Source organism: Poecilia reticulata, chromosome 13 (genome assembly GCF_904066995.2).
Source record: "Poecilia reticulata chromosome 13, P_reticulata-male-v2, whole genome shotgun sequence".
NCBI classification, from domain to species: Eukaryota; Metazoa; Chordata; class Actinopteri; order Cyprinodontiformes; family Poeciliidae; genus Poecilia; species Poecilia reticulata.
In genome coordinates this window covers 11817101-11843136 of record NC_088842.1, presented here as the reverse complement: position 1 = coordinate 11843136, position 26036 = coordinate 11817101, and the positions used below count along the sequence as shown (strand labels likewise).

The following is a 26036-nucleotide window of genomic DNA, read 5'->3' as shown; positions in this document are numbered from 1 at the left end:
TCTACAGCCCAGGACACACATAAGAAATCCCTGGCTGTACCTGCACACATAAACTACGATGCTGAAACCATAAGTGTGCAGAATAGTTTTTTTTTTTTGTCTTGATTAATCTCAAAAAATGCCTCACGTGTTTCAAAACTTCAAAAGAGGCGGACTAAAAGAGGGTGGACTTTGTCTCACGATGGATGTTTGAGGGAAATAAGAGTTGTCCAGTTATTAATAATGGTGCGACTATATTTCATGAGTCAGACTGTTTGTTTACAGTGCTTTCAGTGGGTAAAAGAGAAACTAACAGAGACAAAAGTTTTCTTTGGTGGTATGAAGGAATGCAGTGCTGCCTTTCCCCCCACCTGTTGCCATACACTGCCAGTCAGCTGGCTGCAAAAACGTCTTAAGCATTCAACTTACAAAAACATGAATTAGGCTGTTTGTCAATATTTAATGATTAAGGGTTTGATACAGTTAAGGGATTCTGCAGGTTTTACCAACTCAAATTTAAGACTTTTTTGAATGAAATTTAATACCTCTCCACAGAAATGTACAAATTTCATCCAGCCAACTGGAGATAAATTTGCACTTAACCAATACAGACACAAAAAAATCTAACCAGCTAGAAAAAAGGTATGTTAGCAATGAGTTACCGGTAGCCTCAAGTCAGAGAAAGCAATGAAGATGTGTGTTTGCAATTCAAACATTTGCATGACAGAAAAGCCCTGCCAGAAAAAAAATATATATATAGAAAATATGAGACTGAATTGTTCTGTCAAGATAAAATTTAAGATCTGTCACTAACATATTTAAAGCGAATGTTTTTAGGGGCTTCATTTTAGACACATTAATGTAAGACTTTTTAAGGATGTGCATACGCTCTGTTTAAACTTTATGAAGAGCTGCACAGTTAAATATTTCATCATGAGTTCAAGTAGCCTCCAGAGCTCTTTGCTTACTAATGAAGAAGCTGCATTGTTAAAGGAGAACACATGTAAAAGATGACATCAACCCAGAAGTGTAATTCACAAATGTTTCATTGCATAGACATAAAAATAATCATTTTACTCTGAAACACGAAAAGAGTGCTCCATAAAGATATCCACTGACATCTGCAAGTAAATTTAAGGAGGTTAGGGATGACTTTGTAGGTTTATTAAAGTTGGTCATTCATTGTCTTTGTTTAAGACACATTTGGATAGGACTGATAAAATTTTTTTTTTTTAATCCAATTTTTTTTTCTGGGCAACAAAAATGATGATGTCTGACCGAACTGACTCAGCCATAAAAGAAAATATCCATGGACGTCCAGCATGTGGAGCTTGTCATGACAAGTGACAATAAAGAGGTGAAGAACATTTTAGAGGTTCTGTAAAAGCAAACAAACATGGAAAAAATAAGAAAGTTGACAGAAAAGCCTCCTTTCTGACTGTGGAGAAGTCAGCCAAATGGATTCAACCCTCTATCCAGGGCAGCAGATTGTAAATCCACTCTTGCAAGGCTTCACTATATCAGTGCTGACCTCTAAATAACCACAGGCCAAAGAACGGCACACAGGGCCACTGACTCAGGACTAAAAGTACACACTGAAGAAGCACACATGCTTAAGCGAACATGCTGATGAGTGTGGTAAACATGTCAGAAAGCCTGATAATAGTTGCACAAGCTGAGTGGGTGTTCTTCACTTTTGGAAAGCAAAACTGTCTTTGAAAGAAAAGTGTTTGAAACTTGTTGCTTTGTTTGAATATTTTAATTTCTGCTTTAAGCTGCGGAATCGCGGAAATGTTGAAAACTCAACAAGCCGCAAAAAACTGATATTGGACTTTAAAGGGGGGGGATCTGCATGCCGTTACATTTCCTGTAATCTCCAAATGCATGCGTGTGTTTGAGCGTGCACAGATCTCTTTGGGCGTCTGTGTGAATGACAGCGGGGGTTATGTAAGGAGCCACAGCGGGGCCGGAGCGGACAGTCCAACCGGAGATCAGGTCAGCAGAGTGTGACACTAAACACATCTCCCTGACACCGCGCTGACACCCTCTGTCACAGACCCACACACTGTCTGTCAGCGCTCTTCACACTCACACACACACACACACACACACGCACACACGCACACACACACACGTACACAATCGCTTGCACGGCAAGAGCAAAGAAGTGTGCAAGCGACTGTCTGTCAACACACTGACCACCTTAGAGTGTGTGTTTCTAAGAGAGCAGCAGAGAGAGGAGAAAAAATCAAGAGATAAAAGAAACAGGAGAGCAGGAGACGGGGTGTTTACCTGCCGAGCTGAAGACGGTCATTATATGTCACAAAAAGCGAGTGTTTGAAAAAATTAGGCTAGAAAAGAAAGAAACGAGCTCACAAATGACATTAAATCCCATTTCGTCTCGTAACGGCCGCAGCAGGTAACCGCTGAAGACCAATTACCACAAACAAAAAAAGTTACTTTTCTAAAACAGCTACAATCTTCCATCATACCCCTTTCCCTTCTTCTGGTTAAAGTCCTTTTAATCGAATGCCAGAAAAAGTTGGTGGAGAACAGTCCTGCCCCTCCTTCACCTGTTGCTGCACACTGCTGGTTAGCTGGGTAAAAGAATACTTTTACACATTTCTCTTGTTTACAAGAATAACAGTCATGATATTGACTCACTCTGGATAATGTAATGGATAGTATTATTGTACCTATGACAAAGCAGCAGGAACACATCATGTCAAACATCCTGGTTTTTCCAGTTTTGCACCATCAGGCCTTGGTGTTTTTATTCAAGGGCATCATCCCATGTGATTCTCATACTCCATGCGTAGTCAGGATATATTTTATCTTTCGTGAACTTAACCCGAGTTCACTTCTTCTGCCTTTGGCACAAACCTGCACCTCCTTAAATGCAAAAGAAAAAAAAGAAAAGCTAAGGAAATAAACTTGTGTCTGGCTCTCATAAAAAGGGCCTAAAGAGAGGTCGCAAGCAAAACATCCTGCACATGCAGTTTCTGAAACGGATGGAGAGGCTCAGCGGCTCAGGAGGCTGGGGTATAAACCGTACCGTGCTATGATTCGCTTTGGACTCTGGCTCCTTTTGGAGCCAATCTGTGCTCAAGCAATTACAATCCTTAAAGCGGAAACATTCATGGTGTAATGAATTTTAAAGTACATATTTTTACGATGGGGTTAGGTTCTACAGGAAAAAAAGGAAACTTGTTCTGAAATTCCTTTTTATTTTTCCAAACATTTTTTTGACACCTCATCCACATACATCGGAGCGAGTTCGTGTTGTGGTGGAATGTATCTGCAAGGCACCTGCATCCTCAGCAGGTGTGGATGCAAATGAACTTGTCGGCGGCGCTTGAAACAGACCACAATTTACACAAAAACCCACAACATAAATTTTCGAATGGGCGTGCACATATTTACATTTAGATCGACGCACAGGCTTATAAACAGAATCGGACTGAAAACGTCACCTAAATGTAATCGAGTTTGACTTTTGCTTCACTTGTCAAAGAGAAATAATATTAAAAAAGACATAGAGACGGGTGGGGGGTTGGGGGAAAATGAAAACATGGGTTTTCTATGTGATGGTTTGATGCTGTTATTTACTTTACAGCAGCAGTGAAATGCTGCCTGTTTGTCACAGTCATTCTGCCAATTTGGACCACCTGCTGCAAAACACCCCGAAGGCAGCGAATGCTACCGAGCCAGTAAGCTGTGACCAATTCAGCCTCTGCAGGTGGAGACGGGCACACATGCCGTTCACTCTCTGCCTTCCTATCTCCAAACAGCAGACGCATTCAAACAAGCACGCCGAACATAAACGTACACGATTATTTGGCTTATCTGGACAGCAATGAATTTGGTTTGCTAGTTTAAACTTATGAAACACACAAAGAAGTTTATGTAAAAAAATAAAATTAAATAAAAATAGAGTAAAGAAAGAAAAATGGATGTTGTGCCTCCAAGGGACGACGGTTTGGTTTAATTTCATCAAATGATGCGTTAATGTTAATTTAATAGTTTATATTTACATGTTTTTTTCTGATTACACGTGTACCCAATAAGTGCCATCCTCTCACTCAGTTATATGGAGAGAATATCAAACCTTTTAACATGAAGGTCATAGTTGTTAAAATTTCTACATTTTATTCATAAATAAAAAAGTTCTGTGCTCACAAGTTTTTCTCATTTGAGAAGAAAAACGAACTTTGTTGACGCTCAAAAGTTTTCATGAACCTTTATCCAGTTGCATGAAACAACAAATCAGTCGATCAAAACACATTTCTGACTGAAACTGAAAGTTTAAGGATGAGAATAACTTTGCAAGTGTGTGTCCAACTGCGCTCATCCGGCAACGGTGTGCGCACAGCCGCACGCCTGCCTGCATACGTGTGTGTGTGTGTGTGTGTGTGTATGTGTGGACTGTAAGTTGTTAGATCTATTATCTACTCACCTGACGGGCATTTCCATCCGCGTGCGGTTGATCTGATCCACTTTGTTGTCTTCCTCTTTCTCCTCCTCCTCCCCCTCCTCCTCTCCTCTAAGGTGCCCCCTTCTCTGCCCTGGCAGTGCCCACCCCACCTCCGACACCACCACCACCGCCACCGCCTCCTCCTCCTCCAGCAGCAGCAGAAGCAGCAGCGCCCCGAGCTCAGACACAGCAAACAGACGCGGTGTGTGTGAGCCAAAGGGGGGCCGGCTGGGACAGTCAGGAAGGGGTGGGCACCGTCAATCCCCTCACTTTCACAAAAGCCGTGGCCGCGCAGCCGGACGCATCCTGTTGCAAGAGTGTGTGCCTGTGACAGCGGAGGAAGGAGACTGTGTGGATGCGTGTGTGCGTGTGTGTGTGTGTGACGAGCTGATGCGGCTCTCCCCGAGTCTCGGAATCACTTCACTAACACTCTGCTCCGCTGCGTCTTGGAGATGGACTCGGATTAGGACACAGCCAGTGTGAGAATCTCTTTCTCTCTGTCTAACTCCCTCCCACCCTCCCTTCTTCCAGCCGGCGCGCTCCCTCCCACCCTTCCTCTCCGCCGCTCAGTCATTCACTCTCCTCGCTGAGCTTCTTTCTTTTCATTTCCTCTTGGGAAAGCCGTGCACACCAGTTGTCTCTGCCTTCAGCTGCTCCATGCCTCCCTCCCTCTCAGTCACTAGTAAATATAAAAGGCATGCTTGTACAGCCCCTCGCCTCGGCTTCCCTCTGACTCTCCCTCCCTAACTCGCTGTGTCTCATGCTTTCGTTTACCCCCACCTCCACGAGCCCCCCCCCCCCCCCCCACTCCTTTTCCCCTTTCTCAGTTTCTTTCTCACTGTCAAAGCTCCCTTTCAAATGCTGATTAGCAGCAAAAAAAAAGAGAGAGAGAGACACACACACAAGGAAGGAGAAAGGATGCCTGAAACAAGTGGGAGATTCCATCACATTCAAACAGATTGCACAATGTGACTGGCGTTCTGTAAACACTTGTTTTTGTCACTGTAGGGGGGCTTCCACACCGACTGGACACTTGCTAGAGCATCAAAATGAATTACGAAGACATTTTACTCTGAAAATGTAAGATTCTCTCTCTTTGGAAACTTATCTGTATCCAACATTTCAATCAAACATCGAAAAGATTCTGAATTAAAACGACTTTATTTTATTTCAACATTTTCCAGTGTAAAAATCTTCTCGTCTAAAACTTTGGCTTAGGGTCTGCTATCGGTTTTAACCACCTTAAAATTCAAGAAATGAGAATGGATCATTTGTTTTCTGATTTTTGATCCCAGTTCAAACTTTACGTGAACAAAAAAATTCAATCAAAGTAACGATTACCAATAACAGAGTAAGTTATATCCAAATACACTGACTTGAAAAATGTTCATACGTTCTTCAAATTTTTCCACATCTTATGGGAAAACTACAGCCAAAACTAAATGATTAGCAGTTTTTAGGTAGGGAATGGTTCAAATACAAATCTGAAAAAGTATGTAAGGCTTATGAGACAAAAATAAAACATTTTAGAGCAAAAACCTAAGAGTGAGGGAAAACTTACTCTGCAGTGTCCCCTGAACACAACATCCCGACTGTGAAACATGGTGGTGGTAGTATCATGATGTGGGGATGACTTGATGGGATAATGAATGGAAATAAATCTCAAAAGAAAATCGGTCAGAGGCTGCAAAAGTCTTAGGACTGGGACAAAGGTTAGCCACACAAAGTAAACAGCTTAGATAAAAATATCTCCATGTGTTACAATGGCACAGTCGAATGTGAAGCAAGGCCTGAAACTAAATGTACACTTTCCATCCAATCTGACTGAAGCTAAACAGATTGTTTTGTTTTTTTTACACTTCACAATTATGTTCTACTTTGTGTTGTTCTATCACATAAAATCCCAATCAAAATACTTCAGAGTTTACGGCTAATCACTGTGAAAATGTTCAATGGGAACTTTGCAGGGCTCTGTATATTTCGTCTTAGTGTTAAACCCTTACGTTGAAAATCTAAGTAATTTTGTTACCTTCAGGGACAGAAAGGTAGCATCCCTATCAAACTGTTTCATTATGTGGCCAACTTTTTAACTGCTGTTGATTGGTTCTGCTGTTTGTAATTCACCGTGCTCCTCCGCTGCCAATCACATTAATGCCCATAGCTCTGAGCAATCTGTGTCCGCAAAGTCTGCGACCAGCCAATCATGCCCAGACAGGGGACTGTGGCCAAAATGGATATTCATGCGGTCAGACAAGAACACTGTTCAGAGCTGAACTAACTTAGGTTACCAGAAATTTTAAATTATAAAATGTCATGTCTGAGGGAACCTGTACAGCCTGTAGAGCACACCACTGCCAGGTGTAATGTGAGTTTAACGGAAACGTTCAAAAAGTAATCAACTTTAACAAGTAGAAGAAAAAAAAAAACTTAAGATCAGTGCTTTAAATAGCTGAATTATTCATTACATTCAAATAGGATTTGGGATCTCTTTTGCCAAAACGAATCTCAGTCGTATGGTACACAGTGAGAAGTTTCTAGTGAACAAATGTATGGAAAGCAATGCAGCAAACAAATTGTTTATGTATTTTCACCTAATACCATTTTATAGCACAGTCAAGTAACGATGTTACCTTCAGTTGTTATAAAAATGCTGAATATTAAACATGACTTAAAATATATTAGACTTTGTAATTTAAGGTCTGGGTACTGGCATTAAATGACTCCTACTCTTTCTGACACGCCGCCTCAGAAAGTCATCACAACAATGCTTCTCATTAAACAGTTCTTAGGAAGAACGCTGGACTGAGAAGTAGTTTGCATGGTAAGCTCAGCAGACGTGCAGTTTCACATTTTGATGTTAGTTCATGTGCTAATAGGACGCAACCAAGGGCATTCAATAACATTTTCATGGTCAAAGAGAGTACTTTTTTGTGAAATTTGAAGCAAGAACAGCATTGCCCTGCTAATCTACAGTGAAGATGTTCTGATATACTTTGATTAAACTGAAGCACATTACACACACACACATATATATATATATATATATATATATATATATATATATATATATATATATATATATATATATATATATATATATTATATATATTTATTAAAACTTACATTTCAATTAGGTAAGATAAAAAAAAACTTATCAGCAAATTTGGTCCTTATTTGGTTGATGATTTGTGTGTTTCTGATAGCAAAATTACTGTGAATAATCTTTCCAGAGAAAAGGTCTAGAGCAGTGGTCCCCAAACTACGGCCCGCGGGCCGGATCCGGCCCGCCTCCACATTTGGCACGGCCCCCTGAACAATACCAGAGAGCATTCAGATTTTTTTTCATATATCTTATTTTCCGGTTTATATGTGGATTTTTCTTCAACCGCCAGGGGACTCTTTAGCAAGAAGTGTGTCCTGTAAACTGTGGGTGTTTTGTTTTGCATGGGAACTGCTTGAATTTTATGTTATTGTTTGCTAGCGGTAGAGCAGATGAACACACGTGTTTGTTATGAACGCCGCATTCCAGGTCGAATTCTTCGAAGCAATGCCTGTAAGTAGCAGCTTATACTTCAAAACAAGCATTTATGTTAACATATGAGGAATTTATATGTTAAAGTTACTTTCCCTCAATGGAATATATACTAGCAGTCCCAGTGACCGTTTCACTAACGGTTTTTGCCCATGTGCTTTCTGGGTAAAAATCAAACGAGAAACGCCACCCCCCCCCAAAAAATAATTTTCCAGCAACCCAGGTGATAAACGTGTAACACTTTTTCTGTTACAAACTGACTCCGGCCCCCCACCGGAGAAGGGAAAAGTTATGTGGCCGTCACAGGAAAAAGTTTGGGGACCACTGGTCTAGAGGCTCCTGAGGTAGCCTGAGCTACATTATCTATTTTTCTACGTTTAAAAGAGATCATAAAAGTCTGAATTAGATTAATTAGTTTGAATACTTGTGAGACCTACAGAAATTATTGTCTTTTCCTTCTTAATACTGTTAAAGCATTCTATTTTTTGATTGCTTTCCAATACAGGTTGCATGCAGCTGAAAAGCAGAATTGTTTGTCTCGTAGAAAAAAACGCACTTTATTTGCGTCTCCTCCTTCTTATCTTTTAATTCATGTGTTTCTGTTTTAATAGACAGTAAAATTCATTTCTTCCTGTTTATAAGTGTAGCTGTTACGTCAATGCACAGATGTAATTTAGGTTATAGACGGAGTTATGAGGCTGATCGAGTTATGAACAGTAATATCATTTGAAGCAGTTGATATCTGCTACATCATGTACAGGACGACGTTTCACTTCGCTCTCTGACACCAGTACAGAAGTGACTGAAGTGTGCATTTTGTCCACCAGCCACCAGAGGGATTGCAACTGAGAGGCTCTCACTGAGAGGGCCTGCACCTGCCATTCAGGCACATAATCCAGCAGTCGCTTTTTACTGGTTTAATGCTGAATTTGAAGGTTTTGAAAAAGAATCTGCAACCAAACAGATTTATAATGGGGAAAAAAATAGTTTAAAAAGAAAAAAAAAAAGCACTGAACACACCATTAGTCTACGGTGAAACGTGAGCAAAACAGAGTTTTCCTTTTAGGTGTGTCTGGCTTCTGGAAACAACAAAATGGTTTTATTCCTGTTAACGAGGTGATTCAATTTATGGCGCAGCTTTTTAAGACGAAATGACTTCTGCTGGAGACCCTTCAGGAGCTGCAGCCTTCCCACTTTAAATTGGTTTTAAAGGCGCTCTGGTTGTGCATGAACTTAAATAAATGCGCTTTGGCATTTTCCACAGCCAAAAGTATGAAATGTAACGCATGGACGGGATCAAGGATGCACACACATGCTGGCTTATACGTGAACAAATAATCACACTCAGAGACTCACTCAAGTACTCTCACCCTCCCTCCATCCCCCCTCTCCTCTATTCGTTCCCCTTGCCCTCAAACACTACTCAGAATATTGATACATCACCCCCTCCTCCTTTTTCTCTCCTGTCTCCGTCTCTCTCTCCCTCCATCACTCACTTTCTCTACTGAATACTGATAGGCTGTCTACTTCGTGGTCTGAGTTTCAAATCTCTCCCTCCCTCTTTGCTCCCTGTGACGCTACACTCGCTATACACACAGAAAAAAAAAAGCCCCAGCAACATAAAGGAAGAAATAGCAGAAGTTAATGCACTGAGGTAGACATAAATTCACTTAAGTACCATTTCAGATTATGTCAAGCTAAAAATGGGCTTAACATTGTGGAAAGGAGGGAACAGAGTACAGAGGGGGCGACAGAGTAGGGAGGAGGGAAAAGTCTTGCCAGCGGAAACTGGCCGAAGTGCTTGTAGCGCTGTGGTGAACTGGCAGCCAGCGACAAAAAGGGAAACGATGTGTGAAAAGTGGAGGCAAATGAAGACACAGTCACTGTTTTTTTTTTTCCTTCTTTTTTTTTTTTGGGTCCGATTTCCACCCTCCCCGCCCCATTGTTAGCCATTGGCACGGATGGGGGTGGGGTTGGGGGTGAGAAGGAAGTGAATGAGGTTGTCAAAGAATCCCAGTGAGCCCCCTTTTACTTTACACACACTTACGCATGCACACACACACACACACACACACACTGAATAAACCCCGCAATGTTTGAGAGCAGGAGTGAGCGGAAACGAGAGAAACGACACAAGCAAAAAAAACAAAAAAAACGCCTCACTTTCCTCACACAGATGGAAAGGTGGCGGGGCCTTTTTTTTGTTGTTTGTGTATTTAAGTGTGAGTAAGTGTGTGTGACTATAGTCTCTTTGGAGGAGGCTTTCTGCCTACAATAGAAGTGCAGCACGTCTGAGACGCTGGGAGAGGGAGTGTGTGATTTTGTCCTCCAAGTCTTCCCCAGGCGTCCTTGAAGGAGACTTACGGAGAATATTTGACTCCGCGTGTGCTTCTTTGCGTGTGTGTGTGAGACATTGTTTGAGCTCTCGCAGGCTCAGTTCAGTACCCGAGGCTTGCCTCGCGGAGCTGTACTACAGGTGTTCCCTTCACAAGCCACGGCGCTCCTCAAGTAACAAAAAACCACAGAGCTGGAAAAAAAAAAATCACCCAGCTTAATGAATAAGTAATGTAATTAAATCCAATGGTTAGATAAAATCATGAGTCAGTTTATTTCTACGCACGCGCGTGTGTTTGTGTGCATACACACGCTCCTGAAGTTGCTCGTAACTGTCTGTTGCAGTCAGCAGGATAGTCACACCCATGTCTGACCTTGTTTCTCCGCCTGTCTACACATGCTATCGACTGTGGTCAGTCCGGTGTCGTGACAGGACGCTGCGCTCCTCGAGGAGCGATGCAAACACACCGGAGGAAGAAGAAACATCCTCATCCTTAAGCAGCAAGCGTACTTTAGGGCCGTAAAACCTATAGAAATTCAAAGTGTAAATCATAATTGACCTTAGCGTTGTTTGTCAAAGCAGATCAGCTGCCTGCTACAAAACGTGATTTGTCGCGAGACACAGGCTCCTGACGAGTCACGTTAGTGGTATTTCTAACATGCAGAACAGCTTTACTGTCAACGGTCCAGATATTCGAGGTGCTCTACCTCAAGGACACCTGGTGCAGTTAATGAAGCCCTGGATCGGTTACATCAGGTTTGCGTAAGACCACACCTAATTTGCAAATGTCTTCTCTTAAGAAATCTATTCAGAAGGTTGAATACGTTTGAGACTGCATAAGTCTTGGAACATAAGGCTTATCTGGATTTGAACACCGTCCCTGAAATATTCGCTATGACTATTTGAAATCTTGTGCAATTTATCACAAACCCCTACAATTTTTAGACTTTTTTTAAACAGATGTTTTGCTACTTACTGCAGTAAGTAGCAAAGACACCAAAGTTATACGGTAGAAGAGTTTTGTGATGACGATCTGGACGACTTGCAGTAATTGATGGAAACATGAATTTTATTCTGTAGCAGGAAATCCTGACGGCGTCATGATTTCAGGAATTTTCTTGACCCGCATGCGGAGTAAAAGTTGGAGGCACTTCTTAAAAGGTAAAAGGGTTTATTTACAGAGCAAAACAAAAATGTCCAAATGACAAAGAGACTGGGATTCTAATTATTTCAGCATTCTCTGGAGGGGAAGACAGAAACAATTAGAAATGGTAATATTATGAAGGAGATGCAGAACTTTGGATGAGTGGTATGGTCTCACACTTCGACAGTGAGACTTTGGTGTGGATCAGGTAAGTGGCTGGAGTGGGTTGATAGGTGTGTGATTCTTTTCTTTCCTGAACAGTCAATGTCAGAGAGCAGATAGGTGGAAGATAGCTCAAGGCAGCGAAGGTGAGGAGAACAATCGAGGAACACAGAGAATCCAGAGGAAATCCAGAAAGAGGTAAGGCTTGGAGGTCTGGACCCAGTGTGGTGCAGAAACCACCAAAATCCAACCTGAGAGGCACCGAGAGCAAGAGACAAGTTCATGAACAAAGCAGATGTAAATTCAATAAAACTCTCAAGAGAGTATGCTCAAGATTTGGCTTGACTCGACCCGAGATAGCTCCGAGATAGCTAAAACTAATGCTATGAGCTAAGTGATGTTGTGGCCTTAAACTGGGTGTTTGTGCTCGAAAATGCTCCAAAGGGTCTGAGGTCCAGCAATTCTGCAAGGAAGAGCAGGTCAAAATTCCTCCACAGTTATGCTAAAGACTGATTGACAGCGATCACAAATGTCTGATGCCTTTCTTAAAAGAAAATCTAAAACTAGATGCTTATAGCTACTTACTGCATCAAGACATTACAGGACGTAGTGAGCATCCACTGGCCTTTAGCATAGGGGATATCTGTGCAACAACAGTTTGAGAGTTGAAAGAGTGCACCTCTTAGCCGCCAAAAACAGTACTATCTGTTCAAAACACTACCATATGAAACAAGTCTTATGCAAAGTCTTGGCATCAAGGCAAGGAGAAACACATGGCTGACAGACGGAGCGTACCTCACAGTTCATGCACCAGTCGCAACAGAAATGCCGAGCGAGAGATCAACAGCCGGACCTGCATGCATTTGAAGTTAAGTTCACTCTGAGATCACAGGGGACGACTATTTACTCAAAGACAAAAAAGCTGAGAATTTATAGGAGCCGTTTTAGGCACAAGTCACTGAGCAAAGGGGAAAGCATCTGGCAGTTTTATGTTCAAGACTGATTCAATTTATAATGTGTCCTCTGACCCAACACATCTTGTGTGGGAAGTAAACACAATGAAAATGCCAGAATTTTTACAGTTAAAACCAACAGTGTTTGTGCAGTGAATGAAAATTAAGTTGCTCTGTTAACTATAGAAAGACATCACGTCTACATGGGAAGCATAGTGCTGTGAAATAGTATTTGCTTCCTGGCAAATTTCTTCAGTTAGTTTTTTTTTTTTTGTCAGTCTTAAATGTTATCCACAACTGGAGAAAACATGGAACAGTGGTGAACCTTCCCAAGAGTGACTGTCTATTGCAATTATCCCAAAAGTGCATTGAGGACACATCTGGATGGTCACTGTCAGATCTACATCTAAAACCATACTGGCCTCACTTTAGTTAAGGTTAGTGCTCTGGAAAAAGAACACAAAGGGCCTTATCACATTTAACAAAAATAAATAAAACATTAAGGTGATCCCCAAGACTTTTCAGGAAATATTCAATGGATCAAAAAGACAATAGTGGACATTTTTTTGGAAAGTGCACATCAAGTTACATGAAGCATAAAGCTAAAACCTGAGGTGAGAAAAACACAAATGTTGTTCTACATCAGAAAATCCTAAAAGAGAAAATCCTTCAATAGCTTGTGATCTTAAGCTCAAATGCACATGGATTATACAGCAGGACAATGAACCTACGCAGTGCAGTAACTCCACTGCTAAAAAAAATAGATTTTAAAGTGCTATATACAAGTCTGGACTTAAATCCAGCTGTGATGCCATGACATGTCCTTAAACTGGGCATTTGAGCTGGAAATTCCTCAAATGGGACTGAATTCCTGCAATTATGAAAGGAAGAGCAGGCCAAAATTCCTCCACAGGCCTGAAAAAGACTAACAGACAGTGATCACGAATGCCTGGTGTGAGTTTTCTTTTGCCAAAAGAGGCACAACCAGAGGCACAGGAGCGGCAATTGCTTTTTGCAGTGTGGATTGCTTATTTTCTCTTAATAAATTAAAGCATCATTTGAAAACTGCTTTTTGTATTTACCCGGACTATAACCCATTGGAAAACATCAGCAAAACCGTAGGAGAATACCGCAAATTAACATAAATAGTTCACAACTGGGAAGGTTAATTGAATGCGAGTCAGAAGCAAAAAGGAAAAAAAAAAACAGAGCATCTGAGAGTCCAGAGGCAAAATTACAGATTAAAGTTGATCTCTGTTTGATACGCCTCTGAGCCAGCAACACAAGCATACACGGAGCCGAACTGGCATCAGTGTGTGAACAGAGAGGAGCGGGGTCCCAAGCAATTCCAACCAGCACAGCTGTTGTCTTTTTATTGCCTTCTCTACACAGGGTTGCTGTGTGTAAGCACACACCAATGCGGTAATGAGTCGCCTTTATTCAGCCTGTGCGTATAGCTGAGGGTGAAAGGCTGCAGCTTCATGAGGATGTCATTTTTGAAGCAACTTTGGCCAACATACTTGGAGCTTTTCTTAAATAGTTCAAGAGGTTAAAAGAATGAAATAAAGAAATAATTCAAATTGCTACGCAAAAGGAAATGCTGAAAACCAGCGCTGGATGCTTGATTTCCAGGTCTCTGGGTGGCAGGACGTAAAAAAATGTCTCCACAGGCTCCAACACACCTGCTATTGAGCCGTTGCCATTTAAACGGGAAGCGACGTTGGGAGGGTTTAAGATGATGCAGATGCACCAAATAAGCTACTGAAAGTACTGCAGCAGTAGATTTTAAAAACAACAAGCTGACTTTGAGGGATGATGGTATGTTGTAGAAATGTGGGATTTAAACAGAGGTGGGTAGCCAAAACGCACCCTCAATTAAAAGCAGCACAACTTCAACATATTTTTACGCCAAGAAAAAAAAAGAAGGTTCTTAAACACAGAGTAACTTTTGCCAGAACAACTAATTTAATATTTAAAAATGACTTAAACAGATAAAAAAATATCTGGTATTTAAAGGATTTAAAAATATATATTTAAATAACAAAAGTACAAAATAAATCGAGGCAAAACATATTTTCGGGTACTTGCAGGAGGTTAAAACAGAGTAAAGTACTTTGAGGAACAATATATACGTTGCTCTATATACACTTGATCTTTGAATGGCAAAGCAGGCAAAGAAGATACACCATAAGAGCAATGAAGCTTTCCTTAAAAATGAGAAATGTTACTTTAACATCAACATCAATTTTGCTGCATTTTCAGCTAAAACATGTTTGCTCCTTAATGAATGACACTACTTTCAGTAGAGAAATTTTACTCAATTAGAGCATAATATCACATAAGTAAAAAAAGTCAAATGTATGGTTCAGTAAAACCACTCCTTGAAGTCCTTTTTTTTTCTTTCAAAATGTTACTCAAGAAAATGTAACTAGTTATTATCCAGCTCCAGATTAAAGGATTAACATTTTTCAAAATAGTCTGTTCTCCTGAATATCCAAACATTCAGGCACTCTTACCTAAAGTAGATATGTGTGAAGCTTTTTAAATCCTTCAGCGGAGAAACTGGATGGAGATAAATGCAAAGCAATGCAGGAGTTTGAACTCTAACCTTTTCATGTAGAAGGACATACAGCCATAGAGGTGCTTCTATTCTCAATTACATGCTTTAGTTGGTGTACCACCAACACGTCCAATAAAACGCATTGAGCTTTTTGGCTGTAATGTGACTCAAGGTAACAAGCTATGAATATTTTTGCAAGACGGCTTAATCAGGAGGCTTTTTTTTTTTTTTTGATAACTGGTCCTTGTTGCAGTAAATCTCTGTCTGTTCTGCTTATGAAGACCCGAGCACTGCTGTTGAAAAGCATTTGTTGGGACCTGAAAGACATGATCAACTTGCGTTTTCTGCATCCAGCCCTACAGTGGCTCACATGAACGATAAGCATAAAAGGTTGTTTAAAGATAACTGCCAGGGGTGGCAGATAATATTCCAAAATCTATCAGACAATAACTCTTTGAGGACATGTGGCCATTATGGAGCCATTTCCCCTTTTGTTGAGTGTGCTCCTCCATATTTCATTGAGATGCATATCTGTCTCTCACACTGTCTGCCTGCGCTGCTATTCTCCATTCAACAGTGACCCATTGCTCCCTGCCATGCAATCCCTCACCTTTCCGGGCTTAAAAGTAATTACCACTTTAATTTGCTGTCCGCTTTTGTGCCTCAGTGTATCTGACTGGAGTGCTGGCAACATGCGTGGGTCCTTGTATGCATAGTGGAGATAATAATGCGGACGCCTTCGCATAATTAATTGCGGCTAATTAACTAATTGTTAATTTATTAACCAGAAATAAACATACAGACCTGGATTCTTGCATGTCGAATGTGATTATTTGCTCCATGTCTTTGTTCTTATCTGAATGTGTCTGGACAAGAGAGAGAGAAAAAAAAACTAGAGCACAATGATTTGTGACATTTCTAACGTGAAAAATGTTAATTTTCTCATTAAAGGAATAATTAATCACCATTTGCAGCTCCAAAACACAAACACAGGGGTGTATCTGCAGGTATTAATGGTGCGCTGAAAAGCTTGCTGTGTGCATGCAAATAGGTGAATTTTTGTTTTAAATATAAATGAAACAAAGTGGACATGTGTGTTTTTGTGCTTTTAATTTACGTGTGTGTGTTTATGGTTTCTCTCCCATTGGCCCAATTACTCCAGAACCGAAAGCCCACAGCTCCCCATCTCTCTGCTAAAATCCCTCACCCCTTTCACCTCACGGTCCCAGCGGTGGACCGTACAAACAGCCCCCTCTCCCCGCGCCTCCCCAGCAGCTCTGCGCACTGCCAGATTGTCCATCACAATCGCCCCGACCCCTCTCCCGGACCTCCGCTGTACCTTCTGCTCCCCTCATCTTCAAATGTCCTCCTCAATTATCACCATCGCTTCCACTTTGTCCCTCCTCTGCAGTGATCTTGTCGTTCCCCTCCTTCATTTACCCCTTTGACTTTTTTTTTCACCCTCACCTTTACCTTCGCCTCTAACATCTGCCCCCCCCAACCCCACCTCCTCTTTTTCCCCCCTTTTTTTTCAAATCCATTCTTCCCCCTCTGCCCTCCTCAGTCCCAGGTGAGCTGACGACACAAGGAGAGCAAAAACACACCGTGAATATTAATGGTTTGGGTTGAATATTAATAAACTGTGCATCTTAATGATGTATTAAAAGAGAAAGAGAGTGAGAGAGAGAGAGAAAAAAAAAAACAAAGAGCCACCTCCAGGACTATACTGCCTTGATACACACATACTTTTGCAGAAATGCACACATCCACAGAGCTGGACTATCTGTCCTGCACTGTGTAGATTAGTTAAAACAGGGCCTTATCCTCCAACCTGCTGTTTAAATGCTGAACGTCACGTCCAAGACAAATGTGTTGTCTGTTTTTTTTTCCTCCTGGTAAATGAAGACTCCTCTTCTTTCCCACGTCCTTCTCCTCTATCTCCTCCTGTTGCTTTCTTCATTTTCTTTTTATCTCCCTCTACTCGTTTAGTTCTCGTTGCCCCATTTCACCCTCCCTCACTCTATCACTTTAGATTACCCCCTTCTCTCCCATTGCCTCCCCCCTTCTCCTCTCCCAGCCTCACCTACTCGATATTCCAGCCTTGTTCTCCTGCAGTCTCCAACACAACTTTCTGACCCACTTCCTCTCTCCTCCCTGGCCCCCTGATCAAAGCCTGCAGGACGGCATCGCCTTGGGCAGAGAAGAGGGAGAGCGCGGGAAGGTGGTGGGGGTGGATGGGAGGGATGAAGGGATCTGAGCTGAGAGAAGAGAGGAAGAGATGGATAGAGAAAGGATAGAGCGGCATGAGAGAGAGGGGAACAGAGAGATCACAAGGACAGGAAGAGGAGCCAGGTGCCCTCTCAGCCCAAGGACAAAAGCTCTTCCTCGCTGATCTCTCTCGATGCGAGTTCTGTCAGCGGCGTCATTCCCGGTCATGTACGATATGTGTGACAACCGAACTGACGTTAAGGTGGCGTGATAAGAAATAAAATATATTTTCTCCTGCAACTGGAAAACAAGCCTTTGTCATAAGTGATGGGCATTAAAATTCAGCAGTATGTTGAATAAATCACACCCTTAGATTACATGTTGTCCCATCCTGTTAACTTTAGGCGCCGTGTTCCAGCACAGCCGTAAGTGGGAGAGCTGGGTCTCAGCAGATGCGGTCATTTAGTTGCATTTTCTTCAAACAAGTGTGTCGAAATACCTCTACTTGAACAGTTTTTAATTTGTTTTTGTTTTTTTAGAAAACCCAATTTATTTATAAACTAGTCACACCTCGCAGTGCCTTGCCAAGTATTTATAACTCTTGATTTTAGTTTCACACTGTAATGACCAAAAACTTACAATGTCTTTTTCTCTGAAGTTTATGTATAGATAAACACAAGGTAGATGATGGTTGTGAAACGGATTTAAAAATGTTTAAAAGTAAAAATCTGAAAAGTGTGGTGTGGAGTCTGAGTGTCTTCTGGTGTATTGTCTCAAACAAGCTTCACACTTCTACAGACTGAAATTGTTGCCACGCCATCTTTACTAAATAATGAAGTTACTGCAGATTATCAATTGGATTCAGGTCTGGGCTTTGACTAGGCCAATTTTTGTTGTTATTTTTTTAGATAAAATAGCAGAGAACAAAAATATACAAAGCAGGTAAAAATCATAAAAACAGGTTACATGATATAATGTTATGCTGACCTTTACACTGTGAGTGAGTGGGTAAAATGTGTAAACCTCAGCTAGTAAAAAGGTTTCCGTTGATAGGGTAATTCTAACACATGGATATCAAAACCATTCCAGCGTGATTGTGTGTGGAGTCGTCGGCCGGCTGGAGGGTGAACTTCACTATACGTTTGAGGTCTTTTGTTTCCTCCAACAGGTCTTTCCAGTATCATCATGTATTTAATTTGTTCCCATCCACTCTGACTTGCTTCCCTGTGCCCGTTAATGAAAAGCGTCCCCCATCGCACGCTGCTGCAGATATATGTTCAGGATTGTGTGTGTTACATGTCACACATTTTTCTTGCATAAAAACAATATTTGTGGACTGCAGTTGTCCTGCAAACACATTCTTCCACCTGAGCTGTAGATCAGTGTTGGTTCCCCATGTATACCATGAGCCCTTTGCCATTTCTCTGATTACTTCCCTCCTCTCGTCTCTCTATGGGTTTAGGTAGAAGACATTCTATGAAAATTTACATCTGACGGTATCCACTAACCAATAACAAAACGTCTGAGGGCTTCATAGCTGTGTTCATCCTCTGAATAAATAAAACACAGGTAGATTATTTTTAAATAGATGAGAGCGATTGGTTATGCAAGATTTTATGCAGCTGTAGCAGATTAAAGGGGGCTAAATACAAAGCATGTCACACTTTTTAGATTGTTATGTTGTAGAAAAATTTGAAATACACATAATCTTTTCCTTCCACTTCATAATTATGCCTCGCTTTGTGCTGGCCTGTCTCATAAAACCTCAACAAAATTTACTGAAATGTTGGGTTGTAGTTGCACAACACGTAAAGCAAGCCAATTACAGTGCATGCCTTTGCAAAGAACTGTAAGCAAATTGTTTAACAGAAATTATTATTTTTTTCAATTTCCAGGCTCTTTCTTTATCGAGTCATTTTTCATTTCTGGAGTTTGAGATGTAAGGTCCGACCATCCCAGCGGCCGTGTCGTCCGGGCAGCAGGGGCACGCGGGAAGGATGAAGGAACACCAGCCCATTTGTACCCAGAGCGAGATGGCGTGTACTTTAACATTCCCTGCGCATCCTGACAAAGAGCACTAATTATAAATAAATTAGGGACACGACACGGTGTGCCACTTGGGGAGGGGGCAGTCAGCGCAGTAACAGAATAGAGAGGCTGATACAGAGAAGAGGAAGCGTGAAAGAAATAGGGGAGAAGGCAAGGGGAAAAAAAAGAAGCAGACAGGAGAGATTTGGCAATGACATGGAGGAGCAAGCAGGAGAAGAAAGAAGATAAGAAAATAGAGAAATGGTGCAAGGGGAGGCCTGGGGATATAGAAGGAGAGAAGTTGAGTGTAAACGAGTGTGTATACAAGGCCTGAATCCTCCCAAAAAATATAGCTTCAGAATACATCTGCTGCCAAAAAGCTGATGAGATTCCCACTCGATGACAGAGCTGGTGCAATATATTTGAGCCGAGATAGAAAACGGTGGCAGGAAAATTAACAACTGAGACGAAATGGAGGATAGAGGTGTCTTATAAGAAGATCTGAAAATAAATGATCTTAAAAGAAAGAGCAACACAGAAAAACAGAGTTTCTCCAAAGCTGTTAGGAATCAATTCAGGGTTTATCCTTTAAAAAAAAAAAAAGAATACAAATCCGATTAAAAATATATGACACAATAATCATAAAGTGGTGATATCCGGGAGAATCTTCCACACACTAGTAGTCAACGCTCCCTACCTGCCACTCAGGCTTATCTGAGATGACTTGTCAACCAAGTAAGTGTGCACCAACAGACGGAGCTTCATATGTGTGTGTGTGTGTGTGTGTGTGTGTGTGTGTGTGTGTGTGTGTGTGTGTGTGTGTGTGTGTGTGTGTGTGTGTGTGCGTGTGTGTGTGGAGAGGAAAGAGCGATCCGTTTCCGTCTCCTGGTGGCGACGAGCACGCTTTCGTGTCTGCGCGAGCGCACGTAGAGTCCCGTCTGCATCTGTTTGTTGCGTCAGGCTCAGGGCGCACAAACGTGTAGCAGGAGCAGAGCAAACCCTCGCTGCTATCTAAATGGATCGCAGCTCAGGAGTGTGCAGCGATTTCTCAGAGGCTGACATGTGCACGCAGACAGACAGACAAACAAGCAGTTGGATTGCATGTTTTTGTCGTTCAAGGTTGTGTCAGGGCTACCTGAAGCTCTGGAGCAATGAGCAGTGTGGCAAGCAGGAAGAATAGTCGTTGTCTTTACCCGCTGGCATTTCTGCATTTGATGCTCCTGTATAATGGAGGAGCGGCCTGACTGGACTTTAAAGTCAGGAGACATTTATCAACTCAGAACAAGTGTGGTTTTTATTTTTTTGTCTCGCTTTGGCCGAGGCTTTGAGTCTGAGGTCAGGAGTCGGTCCACTCCGACACAGACAGAGTGAGGTCGGCTGACTGACCCGCAATTGGCATCTGATGCAACTGAGCTACAAACAGGCTCAATGTCAGGGCAAAGGCTGGAGGGGAGCAGGGGAGAGGGCAGAAAATAAAATTCAGATTCTGCTAAACATACACTCATATCCGCACGCAGCTGATCTCCAGAATTGTATGTTTTTTTTGTTTTGTTTTTTTTTTTAAATCGGCCGACGAGAATACCCTCAATTTACAGAACAGCACAAAGTGCAAATAACATGAAAGAGTCAGGGTCTCTATTATCAAAGTCTATGCAGTCTCTAAACTTTTCTGCACAGAGGAGATTTAAGAAGAAGAAAGGTACAGAAGGGCGGGAAGACAAGAGAGGAGCAGCTTGTTGCATTAGCATTCCGCCAGCAGAGAGGCTGTCTGTTTGCCTCTGGCAGCAGCCGAGAAGAGGGGGACACTCTCTGCATCCTCACACAGCTCGTCTATCTCTCCCTCTGTCACTGTCTATCTCTCCCTCTGTCTGTCTCCGCCTGTCTCGCTCTCTCCGACGCCTCTCCCCAAGTCTGTCTGTTACATTTCTAACTCCACGCCGCTCCTCGCCTGTCACTGTTTCTTCTCCTTTCTGAACAATTTCCTCCGCAATCTTCTCGTATCTCTCTATCGCTCCGTCTCCCGCCTGTCATCTTTCTGTTTATCTTTCTCCCCCCGCTAATTTCTATTTTGCCCCCTTTCTGTTCACCTTTGTTTCCCATGTGTCTACAATTCTGCCCGTCTAGAAATTAGGTTATCACAGCCAATTCAGGGCCACCGGTTAAACTGATGTAAAGTTTGGAGTCACGGAGTCAAAAGCCTGATTCAAATCAATCAGTTGCAAGTAAAGAATGTTGTATGAGTCAAGAAACAACTTTAAATAGAAGCACAATCCTCAGATTAATACAAACTGTTTATCAGTGAAAGCACAAATAATCTTAACTGGCTGTAAGTGTTTTTTATAGTCATGCAGTAAACAAGCTTTCTGCACTTGGTTCCTAACAATTCTGTCTACTTTTATGTCTCTTAAATACAAAAATGTAACAATTTAAAACCCCTTTAAATTTCTACATGGCTTTTTTGTTTAGTTTTGGAAATCGACTGTACCGTTGTCCTATGGATAACTTCCATGTTGAGACTTCCTAAATGAAAATGTTCAAATTGATCTCGTCACATTTGGGCCATTTCGAAAATTAGAACGCCAAATTAAGAACAAGCAATATTTCTATTAATTGTATGGACTTTGTGTCTCATCTGTTATTGAATGATGTTATATCAGGACATGATGCGTCACTTTTTGAGACATTTCAGCCTACTTAATGTTGTCAGAAAAGTTTTATTTGACAAAAACTATGTCTAACAAGTGGGCAAGTATTTTTATTTTTTTTTTACATTGGTTCAGGTTGTTTTGGATACCAAATAATCCAATTTGCTTATATTTAGGCTGCAGGAGGAAATCAGAGTAACTGCCGAAAATCCATGCAATGAAATGCTGTTTTCAAACAGAGACCTCACAGATTTAAACCTCTGTGCTCCTCTAGACATCTGAGAAGTAAACAATAGTTAACTTTAACCAGCTTAGTTTAACACGAAGGGAAAAAAAACCAATGAGACAGCCGAGCTGGGTCTGTCTAAAATAATTTTTGTCATGCAAAAACAAACACATTCATCAACTTCGGGTCAATTACTTAAGTTAGTAATTGCAAATGGTGCAAACTTCCTGGTGCAGAAATGAGAACTGCAAATACTTTGAGCCTGAAGAGACTCAGACTGCTTCAAGTAAGCTTGTAGCCTTTTTTCCCCTTCTTTTTAAAATCGGTACCACGATTCAAAATAGTCTCTTCCCATTTCATCCAACCGTCAACTCCATAGTTGTTTATTCCTGTCCTTGTTTTGAGGGTTGGGTCCCTGCCCCAACACATTTGAGTCAAATCCCGAAATTACCTGTTGTACATTGCTACTTTAACTTTTTACCGATTGATTTAATTCTCAATATTTTACAAGAAGTATTACTTTTTCACTACATTGCTGAGATTCATAAATGTTGAAATCTCAAATTTCATACAAAATCAGTTACATTCACAAATAAATGTTACTGAAAATCTAAGCGAAACAATGCAATTTGAATGCGATTTGGCGCACAATGTTATGAGCATCATGTCATCTCGCACCTCTGTGGCTTTTGCAGTAAGTTACAGGGGCCTAAGTTTTCTAACACAAGTCTATATTACAGTTAAGCTTTTGCACTCTCTCCTCATGGTAATTTCAATACACCTTGACCGTTCCCTGCATGCAGATGCATAAAAAGGCAACTCTCTAAATCGTATCATATTCATTCTCAATTATTCATTGAATGTATTAAAGGTTGCATTTTTGCATCAATTATTAATCCTAATTCATGCTGTAAATGAATAGAGGAAGGGAAATGCAGGCGCACAGCAAACCTCTAACTTTTATGTGAGTGGAAAGAAAAGATGTTCATTCTCTGTCTTATCTTTACTGGAAGATGACAGACGGTGGACAAATGTACTGTGCAGGCCATAAGCAATCAGACAGTGACTACATTGGTTTGGATCTGTTCTGTAAATTGGATTTTAAATGAGGTCCAAGTGTTGACCTTCAGCTCTGAGCTTTCAAGGGTGTTTGAAATAAACAGGTTATGATTTTAAGAAATGTTTTGTTTTCAGAGAACCTTATTCTATAATTGTTTTCCCCAGTGCTTCCCTTGTGTTTGGTTGAGTTTTACATTTAGCAGATCATTTTGAGCTCAATCTACTTAGCTTCCCTTCTACCCCTGTATTCACTTAGTGTCATTATGTGTCCTGCTCCTTTACGCTAAGCTGCAGCCAGTTAGTTGCTCCTTATTAGGTAATGATGGCTCCTTCTTAAATACCTCTCAGTTTAGTCAGCTCTTTGCCAGATCCAAGTTAGTTCAAGAAGAAGAGGGATTGCTGCAAAGTCCGTGACGCTATGCACTTCATTTAAAAATCAAGGTCTTAGAATCAGGAGGAAGTACAGAGAGCCGGAATGAATTTCACTGTTTGATGTTCAGTGATGAGTTTTCACCGTCAGTGATGATTTGTTGGATCAGGTCATTTACTGGCGTTTTATGAAGTCCAAAGCCATCTACAAGGTGCACACTGCTAAAACATAATACGTGAAAATGAGGCGACATACAGAGAAGAGGAGTAGAAACTGCCAGGGTGGAGCACCAAGAACAATCTTGAGCTGGACACATCGAAGACCAAAAGGATGGTCACTGATTTCAGAAGGGAACCGGGCTTCACTGAACATTTATGAGGCATGTAAGGTGCAAATGCTTCCTTCAAGTTCCTGGGGACACATATAACAAAGGACCTCACCTGGATGACCAATACAACAGAGTTGGTGAAAAAGGCTTGGCAGAGACTCAGCTTCCTCTGGGTGCTGTGGAGGAACAATCTACGAGAGAAACCGCTGGGGTTCGTTTCACTATTCGCCGTTTCACCGTGTGGTTTGCTGCTTGTTCAGCAGCTGACAGGAAGGCTCTGCAGAGGGTAACGGGGACTGCAGAGAAGATCATCAGCTGCCCAGAGCTCTGCACAGACACCTCCCACCCTGCCCAGCTGCTTTGGAACCCACTACCATCAGGGAAGAGGCTCAGGTCTCTGAGAAGCAGGACTAACCGTCTAAAGCAGTTTCTACCCTGAGGCCATCAGAACATCGAACACGGCCCTGACTGCTATTGGAATACCTAAGTGTGTTTTTTTTAATCATGTATTAAATATTAAAATGGCCTGCTTATATTAATTTGTTGAGCTCCCAGTACAACAGAAAGGTGACAAAAAGGCAATAATGTTATGTGTAACAAACACGTTTACTTAAAAAACTTTCTAAATTTAGCAGATGTTTGCTATATAATTTGATTTAGATTACAACCCCTGTGTTCATCTGATAAAAAAATCACAACAGAGTATATTAGGGCAATGCTAAGAAAAAAAAACAATAATAAACTTACGAGAATAAAGTCATAGTAGATCTTGTACGAGAATAAACTCGCAAGAGAATAAAGTGAAACTAATATGAGAATAAAATCATATTACTACCATAACATCACCACATAATATTGCAACTTTATTCAGATAATATTATGACTTTATTTTTGTAATTTTACAAGTTTATTCTTGTCATACTATGACTTTATCCTCATATTATTTCAACTTTATTCTAGTAGGAGTTTAATCTTACAATATTTTAACTTTATTCACTTAATTGTTTGACCTTATTCTCATAATTTTATTACTTTGCTGTCACAATTTTGCTTTTCATTTTCATAACACTCCATAGTAGTTTTTTTTTGTCTTTTTTAAACCCATTTCAAATTTACGTCACTGCTTTTGAATGAAGTTAATTCTTGAATCTTCTAAATGTCTTCATCATTGTGTCACAGTTATTTAACAATAAAGACTAAAGAGGGAATTGTTGGAAGAGCAGGACGTTTAGCAAAGGCAGTGTAGCAGAGGAACCAGTGGAGAAAAAATGAAAACCACTGAGAGAAAAGTGGAGAAGGACGTTGGATTGAGGTGAGCTGATCAGGAGATTAGGAACAGCTGTGGTGGACAGCAAACACAGAGGGAACTAAACTAGACACAAAGGAAAGTACGATCCAATGGGTACATCTGATATAAGAGAATAAACTAAGGATTGAACTAATAGAGCAACATCTTTCTAGCAATAATGAACACAGAGAAGTAAAATGATTACAGTAAGATCTTAAAGCAATAATAAAAAAAAGTCATACAAAATCAAAACAAAAACAAATCAACACGTAACACACATCATGAGTAGATGAAACAGCTGATTCTCACTTTAAACAGTAACTATCAATATGTTTTATTAATGTTTTTTAGATGACCTTATAATAATAATACAATAATCAATATGTTAAGTTATTCTAACTGAAAAAAAACACATTTACTGGGTCTTGTGTGGCTTAAATAAAAACATTTAAATTGGGTTCAACCAATTCGTTTAAAATGTGTGTAAATACACACATATGTGGTTTTCCTTTTCTTTTCTGTGATGTTCTGTTGAATGTGTAAACAGAAAGAGAGGAAAGCAGAGTCTGCCTGCAAACACTCCCCATTGCTAAAGCTCTAAAACCAAGGGGAAACACCAAAAACTATAGCAATTACAAGAACATAATTGAACTTCTTCAATTAAAAAACAAACTGCAAAAATGTGGTTTTAATTATCTTTCTTCTCCTTCTGTCTCTCAATATGTAAGTATGTAGGCTTGCATTT

The 26036-nt window shown here is 40.9% G+C and overlaps 1 protein-coding gene across 5 annotated transcripts in view; it reads right to left on the bottom strand.

Moving 5' to 3' along the window:
• The window catches only part of npas1 (neuronal PAS domain protein 1), a 93418-nt gene that overhangs the window by 54749 nt on the left and 12633 nt on the right, over positions 1-26036 (bottom strand). For 4 of the 5 annotated variants that reach the window (XM_008425732.3, XM_017308353.2, XM_017308354.2 and 1 more), the window contains exon 1: positions 4436-4971. The exons of the other annotated variant lie outside the window; for it this stretch is intronic. The gene's annotated coding sequence lies outside the window, so the exon portion shown is untranslated. Of the gene's footprint in view, positions 1-4435; positions 4972-26036 lie in introns of those variants that run through there. 5 annotated transcript variants of the gene reach the window in all.